Raw genomic sequence first — 24,555 nt, forward strand, 5'->3', positions numbered from 1 at the left:
AGCGGGACTAGAGACCCCACCTCTCACCCTGCATGACACACTGAAATACCTACCAATATAAGATGAGTTAAATGAAATACGGTATGTCTATGTTATGGAGTACTATGCAGTCATTAAAAATAATGAAGATGTATTCATGTGGAAAGATGTTGATGACATATTGGTAAATATGAAAAATAATTGGCAAAACAATAAACACAATGTAATCCAATTTATGGAGGAAACACATATGCACATATGAACACACATATATTACATGTATATAATGCTTGGAAAGCAAATGGAAGAGAGACAACCAAGGTGGTGCAGTAGGTAAATGCTGTGTTTACCTTCTCTCACAACCACATCAAAATCATGACTAATCTACAAACAACCATTATTGAGAATCGCCTAAAATCAAGCTGAACTGAAGCCTTTTAACTAAGGACACACAGAAGAAGCTACCTCCAGACTGGTAGGGGAGGGGCAGAGATGCCAAATGGGCTGGTCCCACACCCACGTGTGACCATTAAAGATAGGGAGGGATATTTCAGCTGTAATATTCCCCAGAGGAGCGAGAGATCCCAGCCCAGGGTTCCAGTGCCAGGGAGAGAAGTCCCCATAATTTCTGGTTGTGAAAACCGGTGGAGATTGTGACTGAGTGTGACTGAGGGCAGCTGTACTCCTAGGCACTCCTCTTAAAGGGACTGTGCATGAACTTACCCACCCGTGGAATCACTCGCTCTGAGCTCTAGCATAGGGGCAGCAGCTTCAAAGGCAGCAGGGACATATGGTGGGGAATTGAATTGTCTGGCTTCAGACAGGGGCTGAAGAGGCAGCTTTCTCCTGGATGGAGGAGCTGGCAGAGGCCGTTGTTTCTTTGCTGAGCCCTCCCCCTTCCTGGTGTGCAGACGCAGACAGCCACCATATATAAGTCTCCACCATTTATTTGGCATACCCTGGAGGTTTGAGACCCCTCCACGCCCAAATTTCGGACACACCCAGGCTTATTTCGGTGGCTTTTTCATGCAGACTGCCTGCCTTGGCTCAAGCTGCAGACATTCCTAGGATTTCTCAAACGTTCCAGAACCCAGACAAGCAGCATCTTACTTGAGCATGTCCTGTACCTCTGCCTGAGCAGCCCTAAGTCAGCACTAGCGGCAGCCACCCTTGGTTCATAGCTTGGCCTCTCAAGGCGCTTCCAAGCACAGCACGGGTGGCAGCCATCTTTGGATGTCTTTGTGGCTCCTGCCAGGTGGCCCCAGTGGGGCACAGGCTGTGGCTGAGCTTGACCTACAGTGGATCCCCTCCAAGGTGGTCATGGAGCTGGTGCCTCCAGTGGCCCGATTCTATGTGAGCTGGTGTATTACCCAGCCACCTCCAAGTACAACACACCCAAGGGGTGGATTGGGCAGGCACCACAGTCCTGCTGAGGCAGATCCTGCTCTGTAGGATCACAGCCCCTGCACAACAACTCTTCCACTGTAGTCAAAGCCAGTCCTCACAACAAATGAGCCCAAGGGTCAGTTCCTCCCATTGATGTGCAATTATCAACCAAGGCTCAACTACAAGAGGAGGGTCCACACAACCCACACAAGGGACACAACTGGAGTGCACGGCACAGGTGACCCAAACAACTGTGCCACTGAATCCCTCAACACACCTACTAGATAAGCCCACTCTTCTAAGACCCAAACACATAGCAGTCCCACCTAACACATAGAAACAAACACAGGGAGGCAGCCCAAATGGGGAGACAAAGAAACATGTCCCAAGTAAAAGAATAGAACAAAGCTCCAGAGAAAGAATGAAGCAAAATGGACAGAAGCAGTCTATCAGATGCAGCGTTTCAAACACCAGTTATAAGAATGCTCAGTGATCTCGGAGAACATCAACAGAGAGATAGGAAGCATAAAAATGAAGATGGAAACTATGAAAAAGAACCAGTAAGAAATAAAGGATACAATAACAGAAATGAAGAATATATTACAGAGAATCAACAGTAGATTAGATGAAGCAGAGGATCCAACCAGCGATGTAGAACATAAGGTAGCAGAAAACACCCAACCAGAACAGCAAAAAAAAAAAGTATACAAAAAAATGAGGAGAGTTTAAGGGGCCTCTGGGACAATATCAAGCATACCAACATTTGCATTATAAGGGTACCAGAAGGAGATGAGAGAGAGCAAGGAATTGAAAACCCATTTGAAGAAATAATGACAGAAAACTTCCCTAATCAGTTGAAGGAAATAGACATACAAGCCCACAAAGCACAGAGAATCCCAAACAAGATAAACCCAAAGAGGTCAACACCGAGACACATCATAACTAAAATGCTAAAGTTCAAATACAAAAAGAGGATCTTAAAAGCAGCAAGAGAAAAGCAGTTAGTTACCTACAAGGGAGCCCCCATACAACTGGCAGCTGATTTCTCAACAGAAACTTTGTAGGCAAGAAGGGAGTAGCAGGAACTATTTCAAGTGATGAAAAGCAATGGCATACAACTAAGATTACTCTACCCAGCAAAGCTATCATTTAAAAATGAAGGGCAGATGAGGAGCTTTCCAGGCCAAAAAAAAGCTGAAGCAGTTCATCACCACCAAACCAGTATTACAAGGAATCTTAGAGGGACTTCTTTAAGATGGGAGAGGGGTTAAGGATGGGTGAAAGAGAAAGGGATTAAGAAGTACAAATAGGTTGTTACACAGTATTCATGGGGATGTAGGGTATAGCATAAGGAATATAGTCAATAATATTGTAATAACTAGGTGTGGTGCCAGATAGGTACAAGATCTATCAGGGTGATAGATGAGAATGGGGTTGGGGGCAGGGAGAAAAAGGTGAAGGCATTAAGAAATACAAATTTGTAGTTAATACAGTATGGAGAATATAATCAGCAATGTTGTAATGATCATGTAAGGTGCCAGATGGGCACTGGACTTATCAGGGGGATCACTTCATGGACTATGTAGATGCCTGACTAATGCACTATACTCCTGAAGAGCTGAAGTAGAATAACATTGAATGTCAACTAGAACTAAATATGTAGTTGTATATCGTCACAGGATATGGAGTACAGCATAGGGAAGACAGTAGATGGTATTGTAACAGCTATGTAAGATGTCAGAGGGGTAGTAGTCTGAGGAGGCGGGTTATCACTTTATGAGGGGTTTAAATGTCTAACTATTATGCTGCTTTGTACACCTGAAACAAATTTTTAAAAAAAGAAAGAGAAAAAAAGGAAGTAAATGGAAATTATGCCCACTGAACTGATAACAGTGGTTGCCTCTGAGAAGGGACTGAGATTCAGGTGGTGAAAGGGAGGATAATAAGGACTTTGTTCTGTATACTTCTAGAATGCTTGAATCTTTTATGATGAGAATGTATTACCTGTGTAATTTTTATCAAGTATCTCGTAACTTTCCTGCAAGAGTAGATACAACCTGTTTTCCTGTGAATGTTTGGAAAAACTGGACTACAAGTAAAGTTTACAAATGAGTCTTCAGTGATTCATTCAATTATTTGCTTATTTCTTCATTCATTCAACAAATATTTCTTAAGTTCCTGCTATATGCCAGGTACTTGGTGCCTTTGATGATTAAGAGACAATGCTCTGATCCAAGGCAGTCCAGTGACCTGGGTAGCTGCTAAAGCCAGCTGTCAGATGAAGTGACTGAACTACTTGATATGGCCCTGATTGTTTGTGTATGATTAACAGTGACTAATAAAATAAGTTAATGCCTATCACAGGAATGTCCAAAAGTGGAAGAGAACATAACAGAGACAGAAAATTTGAATCTAGTAATGCAAAAAGAGAAAAGCAAATCACATTGGAATAATCCAACATGTTTCTTGTAAAACGTTTGCCTAAAGCTTTTCTAGTTCTTGGAACCAAGTGTGGAATTGACTGCCCTTACTTGTACTTTTTGGGCAATCAAAGTGGAAACACACCCATGGAACTCTGCCTTTTCCTTCTGTGTCATCACAGACTCAGGGAGTGGAGAGTAGCAAGGCAATGCTAGGGCAGCTGGTGGGGAACTCAGAAACCATAGATCTGTGGCTACATATCTAAATCCTCCCTTCCTGGGGAAGATTGCATTTTATGGGGCCAGAGCCAGAGTGTGAGGCTTCTTCTACCAAAGGCAGCCTATGCTGCCCAAAACCTGAAGATCAGGACAAGTCAAAGCCCTTAGTAGAAAGCTGAGGTCTGATCACCAGGATGACCTCATGCAGGTCCAAATCCAGAATCAGAGGCAAGATCTGGACTGTGCCAAGTGTTTGGCACTGTGTCTCCTCTCATTTCGCCTGTCCCTGTCTCTCTGAGCTAAGGACTACTCTCCTCATGTTTCCCTTTCTGTCCTCCCACATCCTTTGGATTCAATTCATGATGTTGGCTTTCCTGTTAGAACCTTGGCTCTTCCCCACACAGTGCCTAGCTCTTTACCTCTGGCTGCCAAAAAGTGCTGAAACAACCCAACCCCTGGGACCTTGCTATCCAGAAGTCAAGCCTGTGGTCAGCAATCTCACCCTATTTGCCCTCGTCCCTTTTGGGGGGTGGAGAACAGGACCCAGATCATGGGCATGAGTATCTCACTAAAAGTCCCCTGGCAAGGCACTCTCTGAGCAGCTCTCCCTTTCCTGTCTTGGCAACACTTGCAACACTTGGCAGGCATATTTCTCAGTATAAATTCCCAAATTGGTATTCTGGATAAGCAATTAACCACTTGTAAATTTAGATGGGGTAATTCTGACTACAGACCTAAACACGCCTGGGGAAGCCAACCAGACCAAGTTTCTGAATCTTCAAATTTGAAAAACAGCCCCTTGACCCTTTCAGAAACAGACCAAGGCCCCTGGGAGGCCCTGTTCATACAGCCAGCTGGTTACTTTTTTTACCACCTCATCATGGTAACAGGTAGAGTCCAAGAGACGATTCTGAAATGTAGGAACCTTTCTGGAAAGGTGGGCTTAAGGAGGGCATCCAGAAGTGTCCTTGTGCAAAATATAAAGGGTGAGGAAGCATATGGTGGTGGGAGAGTTCAATGGCAAGAAAGGAGATGCAGAGTAGCAAAGTAGTTAAGAATGTAGGCTCTGCCTGTGTTTGCATCTCAGCCCAGCCACTTACAAGCTGTGAGACTCAGCATCAGTTAATTAGCTTTTCTGAAGCTCAGTTTCCTCATTTGTAAAATGGGATCATAATAGCAGTTACTTCTGTTCTAAGAATTAAATGAAATAGTACCACAGAAGACTTTGCACAGTGTCCAGCACATAGGAACTCAGTAAATGTCACCTGTTTCTAGAGGAGAAAGTAAGGCTAAGGAAGTTATAACTGGAGGAAAAGGGGAATAAATAGAGGTGAGAAAGACTCAGATAAATTTTGCCTAATTCACATTCGTTTCCTACGGCCAACCTTGAATATTTCAAGTATTTACTCAGAAACGTATTCACATGCTTTCTACATTTCCCTGTCAATACTGATTTCTGGTTTCAACTTTGTCCTTGTCTAGCTGTGTGACCTTAGGAAAGTCTCCTAATCTTCCTATGCCTCAGTTTCTCCAAATCTAAAACTAGATGGTTATTGTAGAAAAACGTTAAGGTCATTCCTAGTCTAACATTCTGGTTCTATCTGACATTCTTGTCTTTTTCACTGGGAAAGTGTTATGGGTTGAATTGTGTCCCCCCAAAAATTATGTGGAATTCTATCCCCTGGTACCTGTGAATGTGACCTTATTTGGAAATAATTGCAGATGTAATCAAGTTAAGATGAGGTCATTAATCTGGGCCTTAGTCCAATATGACTGCTGTCCTTATAAAAAGAATACAGAAACACACAGAGAAACATTTAGGTTTGGAAAAATAAGTCAATAGACACATAAAATAAGTGATGCATTCAATTTTCACACTCATAATCATACTATTAGAGACAACTGTCTTAAGCATCAAATAAAGTTCACATGCAAATCATTGTGATCCAGCATACTTTAAAATTACCAAACAACTTGATATACCTTTTAAACTATGTATATCTGTACAATGAATTAACATTTACCCTCTTCTGGAGACCCCCTTATCCTCTGGTAACCCCTAAACTATTGCCTATATCTATGAGTTTTTGTTCTTTCATTTGCTTGTCTTGTTCTTTTGTTATTTCGGTTTATATACCACATATCAGTGAAATCATATGGTTCTCTACTTTTTCTGTCTAACTCATTTCTCTTAGCATTATAAACTCAAGATCCAACCATGTTGTCACAAATGGTCCTATTTCATCTTTTCTTACCACCAAATAGTATTCCACTGTGAATATATACAACTTATTTATCCATTCACCTATTGAAGGATATTTTGGTTGTTTCCATGTCTTGGCCACCATAAAAACAGCTGCAATGAACATTGAAGCACACGTGTCTCACATTCAGTTGGTTGCCTCTTTATTTTTTCGATGGTTTCTTTTGCTGTGCAGAAGTTTTTAACTTTGATATCGTCCCGTTCATTTATTTTAGCTTTTACTTCCCTTACCTTTGGAGTCAAATTCATAAAATGCTCTTTGAACCTAAGGTCCATAAGTTTAGTACCTATGTTTTCTTCTATGCAGTTTATTGTTTCAAGTCTTATGCTTAGGTCTTTGACCCACTTTGAATTAATTTTGGTACATGGTGACCAATAACAGTCCAGTTTCATTCTTTTGCACATGGCTTTCCGACACAGACAGAGTTTAAAATACTGATATAAGAATGCTTAAGAAACTTAGTGAGAATTTCTTTTTTTTTTAATTAAATTTATTGGGGTGACAATTGTTAGTAAAATTACATAGATTTCAGGTGTACAATTCTGTATTACATCATCTATAAATCCCATTGTGTGTTCATCACCCAGAGTCAGTTCTCCTTCCATCACCATATATTCGATCCCCCTTACCCTCATCTCCCACCCCCCCTCCCCCGCCCATCCCTCAAAAAAGAGATAACAATCATAAAGGAGAACATAAAACCATAAAAAAGTGTTGCCTCGTTACTTTTGAAACCCTTGGCGGGAGCTGCCGCAGAGCGCTGCAGTACCTGTCTGCTAGTGGGCATGCGTTGCGTCTGTGGGCCTGGCCATGGCACTGCAGCTCTCAAAGGAGCAAGGCATCACCTTGCGTGAGAGCACCGAAATCATGGCCTGAGTTCTCATTTGGCATCAACAGCATTTCCTATCAGCATGGCCTAGATCCATCTGAAACCTTTACTCGAGTGCAGAAATATGGACTCACCTTGCTTGTAGCTACTGATCCTAAGCTCATGAAATACCTAAATAACGTGGGGGAAGAACTAAAAGATTGTCTATACAAGTGTTCAGTTTAGAAACTGGTGGCAGTCATCTCAAATATTGAAAGCGGTGAGGTCCTTGAAAGATGGCAATTTGATGTTGAGTGTGACAAGACTGCCAAAGATGACAGCACACCCGGAGAGAATTCTCAGAAAACTGAAATCCGTTCGGTGATCAGACAGATCACAGCTACAGTGATATTCCTGCCACTGTTGTGAGTTTCTTGTTCATTTGATCTTCTGATTTATACAGACAAAGATTTGGTTGTACCTGAAAAATGGGAGGAGTTGAGACCACAGTTCATTACCAACTCTGAGCAAGTCTGTCTCCGTTCATTCACTACCACAATCCCCAAAGTAAACAGCATGGTGGCCTACAAAATTCCTGTCAATGACTGAAGATGACATGAGAACAATGACATAATTCTCAAGTGTGCTTTTCCTCAAACCAAGTCAACTGTAGTTCACATTTTATTTCATTGGTTAATTTTTAGTTGGGGAACTTAACATACTTTACTGAACAGTACATAACGGTCCCATTTTTTGTTATCTGTTTGATTTTTCATAAGGTTGACATAATTTTTTGCACACTATGCAAAAGGGAACCAGCCGATTACATCAGCACTGTAATGTCAGTTCCTTTGGAAGTGGTAACTGTAGATGGAAAAACTTTTCCTACAATGCTAAATGCCATCCTAAATCAGACCTTTTGGCCAAATAGCTTGACTCAGAATGTAGGTAGGAAGATACTTAAATATGAAGTAGCAAAAGCAGTCTAAATATTCAGAATCTTTGTTTAAGTCCGAAAGTAACTGGTAATCCACAAATAACAAAATATTGCTATTAAGTCCCTTTGCCGTTTATTTCATTTGTATAGGTTCCATATTGAAAAAATGTCCAATTATTTTATTTTAATTTATATAACTTACACCTACAAAGCAACTGATATTTCTACCGTTTAAATTCTAGTGATACAGAAGCCTTAAAAATGTCTTTTTGTGTTTAATAAAATCAAGGTTTAAATGACAACGATAAATAAAGTTAAATATGTGTGTTTTAAAAAAATAAATAAAAAAAACAATCAGAAATAAAGAATTCAATAACTGCAATGAAGAATACACTAAGAGGAATCACCAGCAGATTAAATGAAGCAGAAGATCAAATCAACAATTTGGAAGACAAAGTTGCAGAAAACATCCAGTCAGAACAACAAAAAGAAAAAAGAATAAAAAACAATGAAGATAGTTTAAGGGACCTGTGATACAACATCAAGCGTAACAACATTAACACCATAGGAGTACCAGAAAGAGGAGAGGGAGCAAGGGATCATGAACCTATTTGAAGAAATAATGACTGAAAACTTTCCTAACCTGGTAAAGGAAATAGACATACCAGCCCAGGAACAGCAGAAAGTCCCAAATAAGATGAATCCAAATAGGCCGACACCAAGACACATCATAATTAAAATGGCAAAGGTTAAAGACAAAGAGAGAATCCTAAAAGCAGCAAGAGAAAGACAACTAGTTATTTATAAGGGAGCATCCATCAGACTAACAGCTGATTTCTCAATAAAAACTTTCCAGGCCAGAAGGGAGTGGCAGGAAATACTCAAAGTGATATTAAAAAAGGAAAGGGCCTACAATTAATAGTACTCTGCCCAGCAGGGCTTTCATTTAAAATTGAAAATGAGATAAAGAGTTTCCCAGACAAGAAAAATCTAAGGAATTCATTATCACTAAGCCAGTATTACAAGAAATATTAAAAGGACTTCTTTAAGCAGAAGAAAGGAGAAAACAAACAAAGATCAAAAATATGAATAATAAAATGGCAAAAACTATGTACCTATCAATCAACACTTTAAATGTAAATGGATTAAATGCCCCAATCAGAAGACATAGGGTAGCTGAATGGAAAAGAAAATAATATCCATGCAAATGCATTTTATAAGAGACCCACCTCAGATAGAAAGACACACATAGACTGCAAGTAAGAGGATGGAAAAAGACTTCACATGAATGGAGATGAGAAAAAAAGCTGGGGTAGCAATACTTACATCATACAAAATAGACTTTAAAACAAAGACTATAATAAGAGACAAAGAAAGCTTTACATAGCAATAAAGGAATCAATCAAACAAGGGGACATAACTTTAGTAAACATTTATACACCTAACATAGGAGAACCTAAATATATAAAATAAATATAGACCAACATAAAGGCAGAGATGAATAGTAACAAAATCATAGTAGGGGACTATAACACCCAATTGAGACCAGTGGACAGATCTTTCAGACAGAGAAATCAACATGGAAACAGTGGTCTTAAATGACACAGTAGACCAGATGGATTTAACTGATATTTTTAGAGCATTTCACCCAAAAGCAGCAGAATATACATTCTTTTAAAGAATGTAACGTCATCAAAATGGCAGGGTAAGGTGAGCATCTGTAAATCTCCCCTGGAATTTACAACTAATCGAACAACATAACTCCACAAAGGACTCCCTGCACAGCAGACAGGCAAGACAAAGAGGCCCACTACTAAATTCACCTAAAGGTGGGTGAATCGCTAGAGCGGGGCAAGAGGGAAGGGAGAAGTGCGGAAATGGAGCCGCAAGGGCGCAGGACACAGACCTAGCTCAGTGCTCCGAGCTCGCTGCATCCCGGAACTACCACACCTGCGGGAGAGGGAAGAACTCGGACTGCTAGGGCTCCATTTATGGCCCACAGGGCTGAGGGGACAGCATATAAAATGGCTGAACGCAACGCTCACGGCAGAGACCTCGGAGAAAAGACTGAGGGAAGAAGGCTGAAAACGGTGGTTTAAGCCCTCACAGCCACAGAGAATGGAAGCCTTAGGCACTGAGACTAGCCACCCCCTCCCTACCCTCCCAGAGGTCGCCCCTCCCGCACCTGCCCGGTGCTAGAAGCAGAACAGTAGCAGTGTAATATCAAAAGAACAGAATATTTGCTGTTCTGAGAACTGTGGACGGCAGACACAGACTCGCAGCCCAACTAGTTCCAGCAAAGGGGAGTGAACTATGGAAGCAGGACCGGCTGTGGTGCTGGTCACCGCCACTGCTCTGGGCCACCTCTCACAACTCACACTGCCCCTGTCCCCACCTATCTGGGCAGATCCATGCAGGAGTAAACAGACCTGATGAAACATACGGGCTCTGAATCTGGTGCAGAAAGAGCTTTGGAACTTCAAAATCTCTCCGCATACACACACGGACACTGCGCCCTGTGACCCAGGTGAACTATTAACAGAGGAGAAGCCTGTCTCCCAGGAAATCCCCCCATTGTGTGACAACCTGGAACAGTGCAGAGAAAAAATAGCACTACCATGTGAGAGAGAGAAAACGGCTGCAGTCGGAGAGAAAATAAAACATTCTACCAACAAGTACTGGAAAACAAAAGAAAGACCTCTTCCTATCAACCTGTTGCAGAACCCACTCCTGTAGATGTTTGGAAGGGAAATAATAAATCAGTAATTGCCATGAATAACCAAGACAATAAGACAGCTCAGAAAGAATGTGAAAAGGCTCCAGAAAAGGAACTTAAAGATATGGAAATATGTGACTTAAATGACAGAGTATTCAAGATTGCAGTTCTGAAAAAACTCTATGAGAAGCAAGAAAACACAGAAAGGCAGTTCAAGAAACTCAGAAGCACAATTAAAGAACAACATGAGCATTTTACAAAAGAGATTGATATTTTAAGAAAGAACCAAATAGAATTGCTGGAGATTAAGAACTCAATAAAAGAAATTAAGAACGAAATAACCAGCTTAGGTAGTAGAGTTGACCAGATGCAGAAAAGAATCAGGGACATCGAATACAGAAACCTAGAAATGACACAGATGGAAGAAGAAAGAGACTTGAGACTTCAAAGAAATGAAAGAACTCTACAAGAACTTTCTGACTCCATCAGAAAGAGCAATATAAGAATAATGGGCATACCAGAAGGAGAAGAAAGAGAGAAGGGAACAGAGAACATATTCAAACAAATTGTTGATGACAACTTCCCAAACTTGTGGACAGAACTGGATCCTCAAATCCAAGAAGCAAATAGAACACCTAATTACCTCAATCCCAACAGGCCTTCTCCAAGGCACATTGTATTGAAGCACTCTAAAATTAATGACACAGAAAGAATCCTCAAGGCAGCCAGGGAAAAGAAGAAGGCAACCTACAAAGGAAAGCCCATTAGATTATCATCAGATTTCTCAGCAGAAACTCTACAAGCCAGGAGGGAGTGGAACCAAATATTCAAACTATTGAAAGAGAGAAATCATGAGCCAAGAATAATATATCCAGCAAAGATATCCTTTAGATATGAAGGAGGAATAAAGACCTTTCCAGACATACAGAAGCTGAGGGAATTTTCTAATACACGACCTGCACTACAAGAAACAATAAAGGAGGTTATCCGACCACCATCAACAAGGACAATTTGTGGCAACCAAAACATAAAAAGGAGGAGAGTAAAGGCCTGAACTGGAATACGGGAATGGAGAAAGCAAGAGTGCTGAAGAAAATGGAATACTATAAATATGTAGCTTTATTTTACATAAACTTTATGGTAACCACTCAAAGAAAATCAAGAATTGAAATATATACTGTAATAAAAGAAGAAACAGAGGGAAACATCATAGAATACCACCACACAGAAACAACAGACACAAAAACCATCAATGTGATACATCACATAAACAAAATAAAAGACAAAAATCATATGATTATATCAATTGATGCAGAAAAAGCGTTTGGCAAAATACAACATACATTTATGATTAAAACACTTAATAAAATAGGTATAGAAGGAAAATACCTTAACATAATAAAGGCCATATATGACAAACCCTCAGCTAATCTCAATTAATGGTGAAAAACTGAAGCCTTTTGCTCTATGTTCAGGAACGCGACAGGGTTGTCCCCTATCACCTCTGCTTTTCAACATAGTGTTGGAATACCTTGCCGGAGCATTCAGGCAAGAGAAAGAAATAAAAGGCATCCAAATTGGGAATGAAAAATTTAAATTGTCACTCTTTGCAGATGACATGATGCTATATATAGAAAACCCTAAAGACTCCACCAAAAAGCTATTAGAAACAATCAACAAATACAGTAAAGCCGCTGGCTACAAAATCAACGTACCAAAGTCCCTTGCATTCGTATATACTAACAATGAAATCTCAGAAAATGAAATACAAAAAACAGTTCCTTTTGCAGTTGTAGCAAAAAGAATAAAATACATAGGAAAAAACTTAACCAAGGATGTGAAAGACCTATATGCTGAAAACTATAAGACATTTTTGAAAGAAATTGAAGAAGACACAAAGAAATGGAAAGACATTCCATGCTCGTGGATTTGAAGAACCAACGTAGTTAAAATGGCCATATTACCCAAAGCAATATACAGATTTAATGCAATCCCCATCAAAATCCCAATGGCATTTTTTAAAGAAATAGAACCAAAAAAATCATCAGATTCGTTTGGAACCACAAGAGACCCCGAATAGCCAAAGCAATCTTAAGTAAAAAGAAGAATGCTGGAGGTATCACACTCCCTGACTTTAGCGTGTACTACAGGGCTACAATCATCAAAACAGCATGGTATTGGCAGAAAAACAGACATATAGACCAACGGAATAGAATTGAGAACCCAGAAATAAAACCACATAAAAATGGACAGATAATTTTTTACAAAGAAGCAAAAAGCATACAATGGAGAAAAGACAGCCTCTTCAATAAGTGGTGCTGGCAGAATTGGATAGCCACGTGCAAAAGAATGAAACTGGACTGCTATTTGTCTCCGTGTGCCAAAATTAATTCAAAATGGATCAAAGACTTAAGCATAAGACCTGGCACAATAAACTGCATAGAAGAAAACATAGGTACTAAACTTATGGACCTTGGGTTCAAAGAGCATTTTATGAATTTGACTCCAAATCCAATTCTGCCAGCACCACTTATTGAAGAGGCTGTCTTTTCTCCATTGTATGCTTTTTGCTTCTTTGTCAAGGGAAGTAAAAGCTAAAATAAACGATTGGGACTATATGAAACTGAAAAGCTTCTGCACAGCAAAGGAAACCATCGGCAAAATAAAGAGGCAACCAACTGAATGGGAGAAGATTTTTGCCAACAGTGCCTCCGATAAGGGGCTAATATCCAAAGTATACAAGGAACTCATGAAACTCAAAAACAAAAAAACGAACAACCCAATTGAAAAATGGGCAGACGACCTGAAGAGACATTTCTCCAAAGAGGACATACGAATGGCAAATACACATATGAAAAAATGCTCAACATCACTAATCATCAGAGAAATGCAAATAAAAACCTCAATGAGATATCACCTTACCCAGGTCAGAATGGCTCTCATCAACAAGACAAATAGTAACAAGTGTTGGAGAGGCTGTGGAGAAAAAGGAACCCTCGTACACTATTGGTGGGAATGCAGACTGGTGCAGCCACTATGGAAGGCAGTGTGGAGGTTCCTCAAAAAATTACGAATAGAATTACCCCCAAAAATCTGAAAACATTTATCTATATCGGCAATGTTCTCCAATGTTCATTGCAGCTTTATTTACGGTGGCCAAGACATGAAAACACCCAAAATGTCCTTCGATAGATGAATGGATAAAGAAGTTGTGGTATATACACACAGTAGAATACTATTCAGTGGTAATAAAAGATGAAATAGGACCATTTGTGACAACATGGGTGGATCTTGAGATTATAATGCTAAGCGAAATAAGTCAGACTGAAAAAGCAGAGAACTATATGATTTCAGTGATATGTGGTATATAAACCAAAAACAATTGAAGAACAAGACAAACAAATGAGAAACAAAAACTCGTAGACACAGACAATAGTTTAGTGGTTACCCGAGGGTAAGGGGGGAGGGGATGGTAGATGAGGGTAAAGGGGATCAAATGTATGGTGATGGAAGGAGAACTGACTCTGGGTGGTGAACCCACAATGGGATTTATAGGTGATGTAATACAGAATTGTACACCTGAAATCTATGTAACTTTACTAACAATTGTCACCCCAATAAATTTAATTAAAAAAAAAAAAAAAAACTTAAAAAAAAATAAAGAAAAACGGCTGGCCCGGTGGCTCAGGCGGTTGGAGCTCCGTGCTCCTAACTCCAAAGGCTGCCGGTTCAATTCCCACATGGGCCAGTGGGCTCTCAACCACAAGGTTGTCGGTTCAACTCCTCGAATCCCGCAAGGGATGGTGGGCTTGGCCCCCTGCAACTAAGATTGAATACGGCACCTTGAGCTGAGCTGCCCCTGAGCTCCCAGATGGCTCAGTTTGTTGGAGCGCATCCTCTCAACCACAAGGTTGCCCATTCAACTCCCACAAGGGATGGTGGTCTGTGCCCCCTGCAACTAGCAACGGCAACTGGACCTGGAGCTGAGCTGCGCCCTCCACAACGAAGATTGAAAGGACAACAACTTGACTTTGAAAAAAAAAGTCCTTGAAGTACACACTGTATCCCAATAAAGTCCTGTTCCCCTTCCCCAATAAAATCTTTAAAAAAGAAAAAAAGAAAAAAAGAAAAGAAAAAGCAAATAAAAAAATAAAAACAACTACTCGACTTGGAGCTGATGTGTCCTGGAAAAAATACACTTAAATAAGTTTAAAAACGTTTTAAAAAAAAATGAGCAGAGGAACTTAAATATTTCTCCAACAAGGACATATAGATGACCAATAGTTGCTCAACATCACTAATCATCCGAGTAACGCAAATAAAAACCACAGTGAGATACCACCTCACTCTGGTCAGAATGGCTATCATCAATAAATCAACAAAAGAGAACAGAGATCCTTTATGTACTGTTAGTGGAATGGCAAAATGGTGCAGCCATTATGGAAAACTGTATGGACGCTCCTCAAAAAATTACAAACAGAACTACTTTATGACCCAGAAATTCCACTCCTGGTTATTTATCCAAAGAAATTCAAACCACTATTTTGAAAAAATATATGCACCCATGTTTACTGCAGCACTCTTCACAATAGCCAAGCTATGGAAACAACTGAAATGCCTATGAATAGACAATTGGATAAAGAAATTGTGGTACATTTATAAAATGGAGTGTTAGTCTGCCATGAAAACTAATGCAATCTTACCATTTGCAACAACATAGATGGACCTAGAGGATATTATGCTAATTGAAATAAGTCAGCTTGAGAAAGACAAATACCATATGATGTCACTTATATGTGGAATCTAAAGAACAGAAGAAACAAGCAAACAAAACAGAAATAGATTCATAGACACAGAAAAGAAACTAACTGTTACTATGTGGGAGGGGGTTGGGAGATGGGTGCAAAAGGTGAAGGGATACGGAGGTACTAATTGGTAGTCACAAAATAGTCATGGGGTTGTGAAATACAGTATGGGGAATATAGACAATAATGTTGTAAAGACTATGTATGGTGTCAGATGGGTACTAGACTTTTCACGGGATCATGTCATAGATTATACAAATGTCTAACCACTGCACTGTACACCTGAAACTAAATAAAATAATATTGAACATCAACTGTAATTAAATATATAGTTATATAGTCACAGGATATAAACTGCAGCATAGGGAATATAGTCAATGGTATTGTAATAGCTATGTACCATGTCAGATGGGTAGTAGACTTGGTGGGTTTATCACTTTGTGAGGGGTGTAAATGTCTAAACATTACGTTGTTTTGTACACCTGAAACTAATAATAAATAAATAAATAAAGTGTTATGAAACATTCCTAAGTATTTTATAACAGCCTGCAAGTTTTGACTTTGTTTATTCATAAAAGAAGCTTTCTATTAGACTTTAATGACTGTTTTATTAATACAGTAGTATGTATATAAAATCACACTGTTTCTTTAATTTAGGTTATTAAGCTGAAATAGAGCTACCAATTGTTGAACATAGTATATTTAACCCTTTCATGCAATATAGAACCCACACGAGACATCTGGAAGGTGGTCTTAGTCCATACGCTTTTTCTGAAATAGTACTAACAGCAGCCAAAAATTGTAACCTCAGGGAAACCATAAAGTTTAGAGTGACTTCATTTTTAACCAATTTCCAGCAAAATGGTTTAATGCATAATTTTGTTTACTTAAAAAGAAGAAATAAACAGACAGACGCAGAGATTGGAGCGATGCATCTACAAGCCAAGGAACTCCAACAATTGCCAACAAAAAACAGAAGCTATTATAAGAGAAGACAAAGGAAGGATTCTTCCCTACTGGAAGGAGCATGGCCCTGCTGACACCTTGATTTCAGGCTTCTAGCCACCAGAATTGTAAGAGAATAAATTTCTGTTGTTTTAAATCACCCAGTTCATGGTGCTTCATCATGGCAGCCCTAGAAAACAAATCCAGAAAGTTTTGCCAAAAGCATATCTATCTTGTGCTATCAAAGTGCTGTTTCCAGAGTGACATAATAGGAATGGTGGCAGCAGGGCGCACTTTTTGAGTTCTCCTCCGGATCTTTTCACAAACGGGACATCTATAACCCATCAAAGGACTCTCTGCTCATTACGCAGAACAGCTAAGAGACTCCTGCAAAGATTACTTGAAGGTGGGCAAATTGGGCGAGCAGGGGAAGAGGGAAGGGAGCGGAGTGGAGATGCAGCCCGAATCTGCAGCTGTGGAAATGCGTCCCGCATCTGCCGCAGTAGAAATGCCAACGGCATCCACAGCTGCAGACACGCAGGGGATCCCAGGACGGAACAGAGAACACAAAAGCCAGGAGGTGGGCTCTTTCCCTGCGCCCCACAGCTGATCTCTCCCACCCAGGGGGCAGCCAGTTGGGCCCTAGGTCGGACAAAGGACACAAATTCCATACCTGGGCCCCTCCCCCCACTCTTCCAAACCTACCGCTGCCCTTCCAGAGACTTAAACTGGCCCCTGAAGTGAGGAGTAGTGTCAGATTACAGAGAAGCCTTAGTGCTCAGGCTCTGTGAAGACTGGCGGGCAGCTCTGACCCAGGGAAGAGGCTGGGAAGAGTGTGATTTTTCTAGGCTAGGACAGAAGAGACTCCTCCACCGCGAGCCACCACCTTTTCTGGCCTGCGGGAGAAGTGTGACACGGCTGGGCTGGGAGAGAGAACCCGCCACCCCCAGCCCCCACCCTTTCTGGCCTGCCAAGGGCAGGGAAATTACAACTGTGGAGGCACTCCCAGGGATCAGCAGTAAGGGGAAGATGCAAGTCTGGGCTTTCAGCAGCTCAGAAATCTTCCGCCCGCCACACACACACACACACACACACACACACACACACGGAAGAAGTGCCCTAAGACTCAGGAGAACTGGACACAAGGCTGGTGGTGCTACTCTCAGTGCACATAGGTGCAGGCAAGGGCAGAAACTGCACTGACTTTGCAGAAACTATCACCCATACCCCTCAGCCCCACGCATCTAAATCTGCAGTCCCAACATCACTCTGGGCACCAGGTAACCGGCTCTGCCTGCACAATACACAAAGGACCCTTTGGTATAGCAGAGGACACCCTGGAGATTACTTGGGCCCAGCTTAAGAGGCACAAGATTCAACATACCCAGAGGCCAACTCCAGACCAAACCAGAGTACCACAGTGTTTGACCTACAAGTGACACACCCAGAGGGAATTCTCTACAGGCACAAGAGCACATAGAGGCCAAACCACATTTAAGTGGTCAACCCTCATGCAACAAAACACCCTGTGGTGGGCAGAGCCAAGTCTCACAACTAGTCAGCCTAGGAGTTAACCCCACCTACTCACAAGCGAAAAGCAATTAAAGACCTTTTTTAACAGGACAATATACACAACACAAGAGTCACCTTTGGAGCACACGCAGAGGAGAAGTAGTGCAAGTCAAATATAAAGGACACAAACTACATAAGATAACCCAGCAAGAACTAAGAACTCTAGGGGATCTACCTAATACATCAAAGCAAACACAGAGAGTCAGCCAGAATGGGGAAAGAAAGAAACATGTCCCAAATAAAAGAACAGAAGAAACCTCCAGAAATGGAACCAAATGAAACAGAGGTAACCAACCTATCAGAGACAGAGTTCAAAACACTGATGATAAGAATATTTAAGGAGCTTAGAGACGACATAAAGAAGGATAGAGAAATCATAATGAACAACCAGTTAGAACTAAAGAACGCAATTACTGAAATAAAGAACTCACTTGAAGGAATTAACAGCAGGTTAGATGAAGCAGAGGATCGAATCAGCGACTTAGAAGACAAATTAGCAGAGATCACCCAAACAGAACAGCAGAAAGAAAAAAGAATAAAAACAATGAAGATAGTTTAAGAGACCTCTGGGATAACATCAAGCGCAACAACATCTGCATCATAGGAATACCAATAGGTGAAAAGAGGAAGCAAGGGATTGAGAACATATTTGAAGTAATAATGTCCGAAAACTTCCCTAATCTGATGAAGGAAACCAACATACAAGCCCAGGAATTGCAGAGTTCCAACCAGGATAAACCCAAACAGGTCCACACCAAGACACATTACAGTTAAAATGGCAAAGGTTAAAGACAAAGAGAGAATCCTAAAAGCAGCAAGAGTAAGACAGAGGGTTACATAAAACGGGACTCCCATAAGACTATCAAATGACTTTCTACAGAAACATTGTAGGCCAGGAGGGAGTGGCAGGAGATACTCAAAGTGATGGAAAACAAAGGCCTATAACCTAGATTGTTTTATCCAGCAAGGCAATCATTTAAAATTGAAGGAGAGATAAAGAGCTTCCCAGAAAAGAATAAGCTAAAGGAATTTATTACCACCAAGCCAGCATTGCAAGAAATATTAAAAGGACTTCTGTAAACAGAAGAAAGATGAAAACAATCTAACTACAAATTTAAAAAATGGCAATAACTATGTACCTATCAATAATCACTTTAAATGTAAATGGATTAAATGCTCCAATCAAGAGACATAGGGTGGCTGAGTGGATAAGAAAGCAAGACCCTTGTATATGCTGTATACAAGAGACTCACCTCAGATCAAAAGACACACACAGGCTGAAAGTGAAGGGTTGGAGTAAGATATTTCATGCAAATGGAAATGAGAAAAAAGCTGGAGTTGCAATACTTATATCTGACAAAATAGACTTTAAAATGAAGAACATATTAAAAGACAAAGATGGGCACTATATAATAAGAAAGGGATCAATCCGACAAGAGGACATAACCCTAGTAAACATCTATACACCCAACATAGGCGCACCTAAATATATAAAACAGATATTGACTGACATAAAGACAGAGATGAACAGTAACACTATCATAGTAGGGGACTTCAGCACACCTCTGACAACAAGGAACAAGTCTTCCAGACAGAAAATCAATATGGAAACAACAACCTTAAATGACACATTAGACCACTTGGATTTAATCGATATTTTCAGAGCATTTCACCCCAATGCTACAGAATACACGTTCTTCTCAAGAGCACATGGAATATTTTCCAAGATAGACCATATGTTAGGCCAGAAAACAAGTCTTGATAAATTTAAGAAAATTGAAATCATACCAATTGTCTTCTCTGACCACAGTGCTATGAAATTAGAAATGAACTACAGGAAAAAACCTGGAAGACACACCAATTCATGGAGGCTAAATAACATGATACTAAACAATGAATGGGTCAACCAGGAGATCAAGGAAAAATCAAAAGATATCTCGAGACAAACGAAAATGAAAACACGACGACCCAATATCTATGGGATTCCGCGAAAGTAGTCCTCAGAGTGAAATTCATAGTATTGCAGGCCTACCTAAAGAAACAAGAAAAATCACTAATCAACAGTTTATCTTCACACTTAAGGGATCTGGAAAAAGAACAGCAAAATAAGCCCAAAGGGAGTACAAGGAAGGAGATAATAAAGATCAGAGCGGAAATAAATGAAATAGAAACCAGAAAAACAATACAAAAGATCAATGAATCCAAGAGTTGGTTCTTAGAGAAGATAAACAAAATTGACAAACCTTTAGCCAGACTCATTAAAAAAGAGAGAGGACCCAAATTAATAAAATCAGAAATGAAAGGGATAAGTGACAACAGACACCACAGAAATACAAAAAATTTTAAGAAACTACTATGAGCAACTATATGCCAACAAAGTTGACAATTGGAAGAAATGGACAATTTTCCAGAGCCGTACAACCTTCCAAGGCTAACCCAAGATGAAACAGAATACCTGAATAGACTGATTACCACCAGGGAAATTGAATCAGTAACCAACAATCTCCCAACAAACAAAAGCCCTGGACCAGATGGCTTTACGGGTGAATTTTACAGAACGTTCAAAAAAGAATTATCACCTATTCTCCTCAAGCTCTTCCAAAAAATCCAGAAGGAGGGAAGGCTCCCAAATACTTTTTACGAAGCCACTATCACCCTGATCCCAAAATCAGACAAAGACACGACAAAAGAAAAAAGAAAACTACAAGCAGATATCGCTAATGAACATAGATGCAAAAATCCTCAACAAAATATCAGCGAACAGAATTCAGCAATACATTAAAACGACAATACACCATGATCAAGTGGGATTCATCCCTGGTATGCAAGAGTGGTTCAACATCCACAAATCAATTAATGTGATACACCACATTAACAAAATGAAAAATAAAATTTACATGATCATATCGATAGATGCAGAAAAAGCATTTGATAAAATCCAGCAGCCATTTATGATAAAAACCCTTAAGAAAGTGGGAATAGAGGGATCATATCTCAACATAATAAAGGCCATATATTATAAACCCACAGCTAACATCATACTCAATGGGGAAAAGATAAAACAATTTCCCCTAAGATCAGGAACAAGGCAAGGTTGCCCACAGATTCAACGCAATTCCTATCAAACTACCAACGACGCTTTTCACAGAAATAGAACATGTAATCCTAAAATTTATATGGGACCATAAAAGACCCCAGATAGCCTCAGCAATCTTGAGAAATAAGAACAAAGTGGGAGATATAACAATACCTGACATCAAATTATACAACAAGCCTACAATAATCAAAACAGCATGATACTGGCATAAAAAGAGACACATAGATCAATGGAACAGAATAGAGAGTCCAGAAATAAATCCATGCCTATATGGCCATTTAATCTATGACAATGGGAGCAAGAATGTATGGTGGGATAAAGACAGTCTATTCAATAAATGGTGCTGGGAAACCTGGACAGACACATGCAAAAAAATGAAGCTGGATCACCTCCTTATACCATATACAAAAATAAATTCAAAACGGCTTAAAGACTTAAGTGTAAGACCTGAAACCATAAAATTCCTAGAAGAAAATATAAGAAGAAACTTCACAGACATTACCCAGAGTAAGATTTTTACTGATATATCCCCTCGCACAAGGGAAGTAAGAGAAAAAATAAACATGTGGAATTACATCAAACTAAAAAGTTTTTTTCACAGCAAAGGAAACCATCAATAAACAAAAAGGGTCCCTACTAAATGGGAAAAGATATTTGCCAATGATATATCTGATAAGGGGTTAATATCACAAATTTATAAAAAACTCACTCTACTCAACTCCAAAAAAACAAACAACCCAATTAAAAAATGGGCAGAGGACATGAAGAGGCATTTTTCTAAGAAGGACATACAGCTGGCAAACAGACATATGAAAAAATGCTCAAACTCACTAATCATTAGAGAAATGCAAATAAAAACCACCTCACCCCAGTCAAAATGGCTATCATCAATAAATCAACAAACATCAAGTGTTGGCGAGGATGTGGAGAAAAGGGAACCCTTGTGCACTGTTGGTGGGATTGCAGATTGGTGCAGCCACTATGGAAAACAGTATGGAGGTATCTCAAAAATCTGAAAATGGAACTACCTTATGATCCAGCAATTCCACTCCTAGGTATCTATCCGGAGAAATCCAAAACTCTAATTCAAAAAACTTTATGCACTCCTATGTTTATCGCAGCTCTATACACAATAACCAAGACATGGAAACAACCGAAATGCCCATCGGTAGATGACTGGATTAAGAAACTGTGGTACATTTATACAGTGGAGTATTACTCAGCCATAAAGAAGAAAGAAATCTTACCATTTGTAACAACATGGATGGACCTAGAGAACATTATGTTAAGTGAAATAAGTCAGACAGAGAAAGACAATTACCATATGATCTCACTTATATGTGGAATCTGAAGAAAAGAATAAGTGAATGAACTAATCAGAAATTGTTTTGGAGACATAGAGGAAAAACTGAGGGTTGCTAGATGCGAGGGGAGTGGGGATAAGGGGGAAGGTGAGGGGATTAGAAAACAGTCAGTAGCCACAAGATGGCCACGGGATTCTGAAAATTAATTTGGGGAGTATAATCAATAATGTTGAAAAGATTTTGTAGGGTATCCGATGGACACTTGTCTCATTAGGGAGACCACCTCAGGGATGATGTAGATGCCTGATCTCTGCACTGTACACCTGAAGCTGAAGCTGAACAATAATGAATGTCAACTACAAGTTTGTATGTATATGTATGTATATATATATGTATATGTATATATATATATGTGTGTGTATATATGTATATACATGTATGTATATACTTACAAGAAGCGGAGTACAGCATTAGGAATAGAGACTGTGGAAATGTAATGGCTCTGTGCGATGTCAGAGGATTAGTGGATGGGGGAGTGGGGTTCACACAATGTGAGGGATATAAAAGATAAACATCTAAGTATTACTTTGTCTTGTGCACCTGAAACTAATAAAAAAAAGAAAACTGTGCTTACGAATTTCAAAAAAAAAAAAAAGTGCTGTTTCCAAAGGTCCTGCCTGCTTTCCTACTTCCATTTTAAAGAAAGCTTAAGCACAGCATTCTAAATTTCTGATTTAGTAATTTCATTAAATATAAAAATTAATGCATGATAAACCAGATATTCAGGAAATGTAAATTACTAGGTAATTGTTATAGCAACAGCCACACTAATTAGCATGTCTTAAGAAAGGCCATGCATGTTTATCAACTAATTAGAATCATGCAATCAAAAGAATAAGCAGTACTTTCTTGGGGATGTAAAATAAATAAATAACTACAATATTTTCATTAGATGGCAATGTTCCTTTGAACTGATTTGAGTGTTAGAAATTGATTTATAAATTACATGGTTTTATAGTTTAGATTTGATATTTAGAAGAAACTTAGATCATTAGAGAAAATTGTTTTAAAATATATATTTGAAAAATGCTATGATGTTTATGATGCTAGGTGAAGAAAACAGGCTGTAACTCATTTCAAATCTTGAAGAAAAGAATGTTTGAGAGACTCATTTCCATAATCTTATTGAGACCTGAAAAATTCTCACCAATTCAGAGGGTTTGATTTCATAATGCACCAATTCCTAGATCAGGGTTGCCAACTATAACCCACGGGCCAAAATCCATCCCTCCACCGGTTTTTGTGAAGGTCACAAGCTGTTTTTTATATTTAAATGGTTGAAAAACATAAAAAATAATAATAATAATATTTTATGACACATGAAAATTATATGAAACTCAAATTTCAGCATCCATAAATAAAGTTTTATTGGAACACAGCCTCCCTTGTTCATTCATTTACGTATTGCCTGTGGCTACTTGTATTAGTTTCCCATTGTTGTATAACAAATTACCACACACTTAGTAGCTTAAAACACGTATTTATTACCTCACAAATTTATTACCTTACACAAATATATTACCTCGCAGTTTCTGTAGGTCAGAAGTCTGGGCAGGACTTAGCTGGGTTCTTTGTTCAGGGTCTCACTAGACTGAAATGAAGGTGAAGTTAACCTGTAATTTTCCCTTATCATAATAGCCTTGCCTAGTTTGGCATCAAGGTTATCCTAGCCTTATAAAATGAGTTGGAAGGAATTTACTGCAATAGTTTATATAGTACTGAGATTATCTGGTCCTTGAGTGCTTGATAGAACGCACCTGTGCAACCAACTATCCAGAAGGTATGTGATGAGTTGTGCATTTGCTTGTTGGTTGGTAGATTTAATCCCTGCTTCAATTTCATTAATGACCATAAGTCTGCTCAGTTTTCCCATTTCTTCTTGAGTCAATTTTGGTAAATTGTAGTTTAATATGAAATGATTTATTTCATTGGTTTTCAAATTTATTGGCATAAAGATGGTCATAAAGTTCTCTTATTATTGTTTCAATATCCTATCTAATGTATCAGTTACTTTACACCTTATTGTCATTCTTACTGTTTATT

At 39.4% G+C, this 24,555-nt stretch overlaps 1 pseudogene; it reads left to right on the forward strand.

Moving 5' to 3' along the window:
* The first annotated feature begins 7,078 nt into the window (after nucleotides 1-7,078).
* Nucleotides 7,079-7,685, forward strand: LOC109434376 (mitotic spindle assembly checkpoint protein MAD2A; annotated as a pseudogene).
* Nucleotides 7,686-24,555: the final 16,870 nt, after the last annotated feature.

Source organism: Rhinolophus sinicus, chromosome X, assembly GCF_036562045.2.
Source record: "Rhinolophus sinicus isolate RSC01 chromosome X, ASM3656204v1, whole genome shotgun sequence".
Lineage (NCBI taxonomy): Eukaryota > Metazoa > Chordata > Mammalia > Chiroptera > Rhinolophidae > Rhinolophus > Rhinolophus sinicus.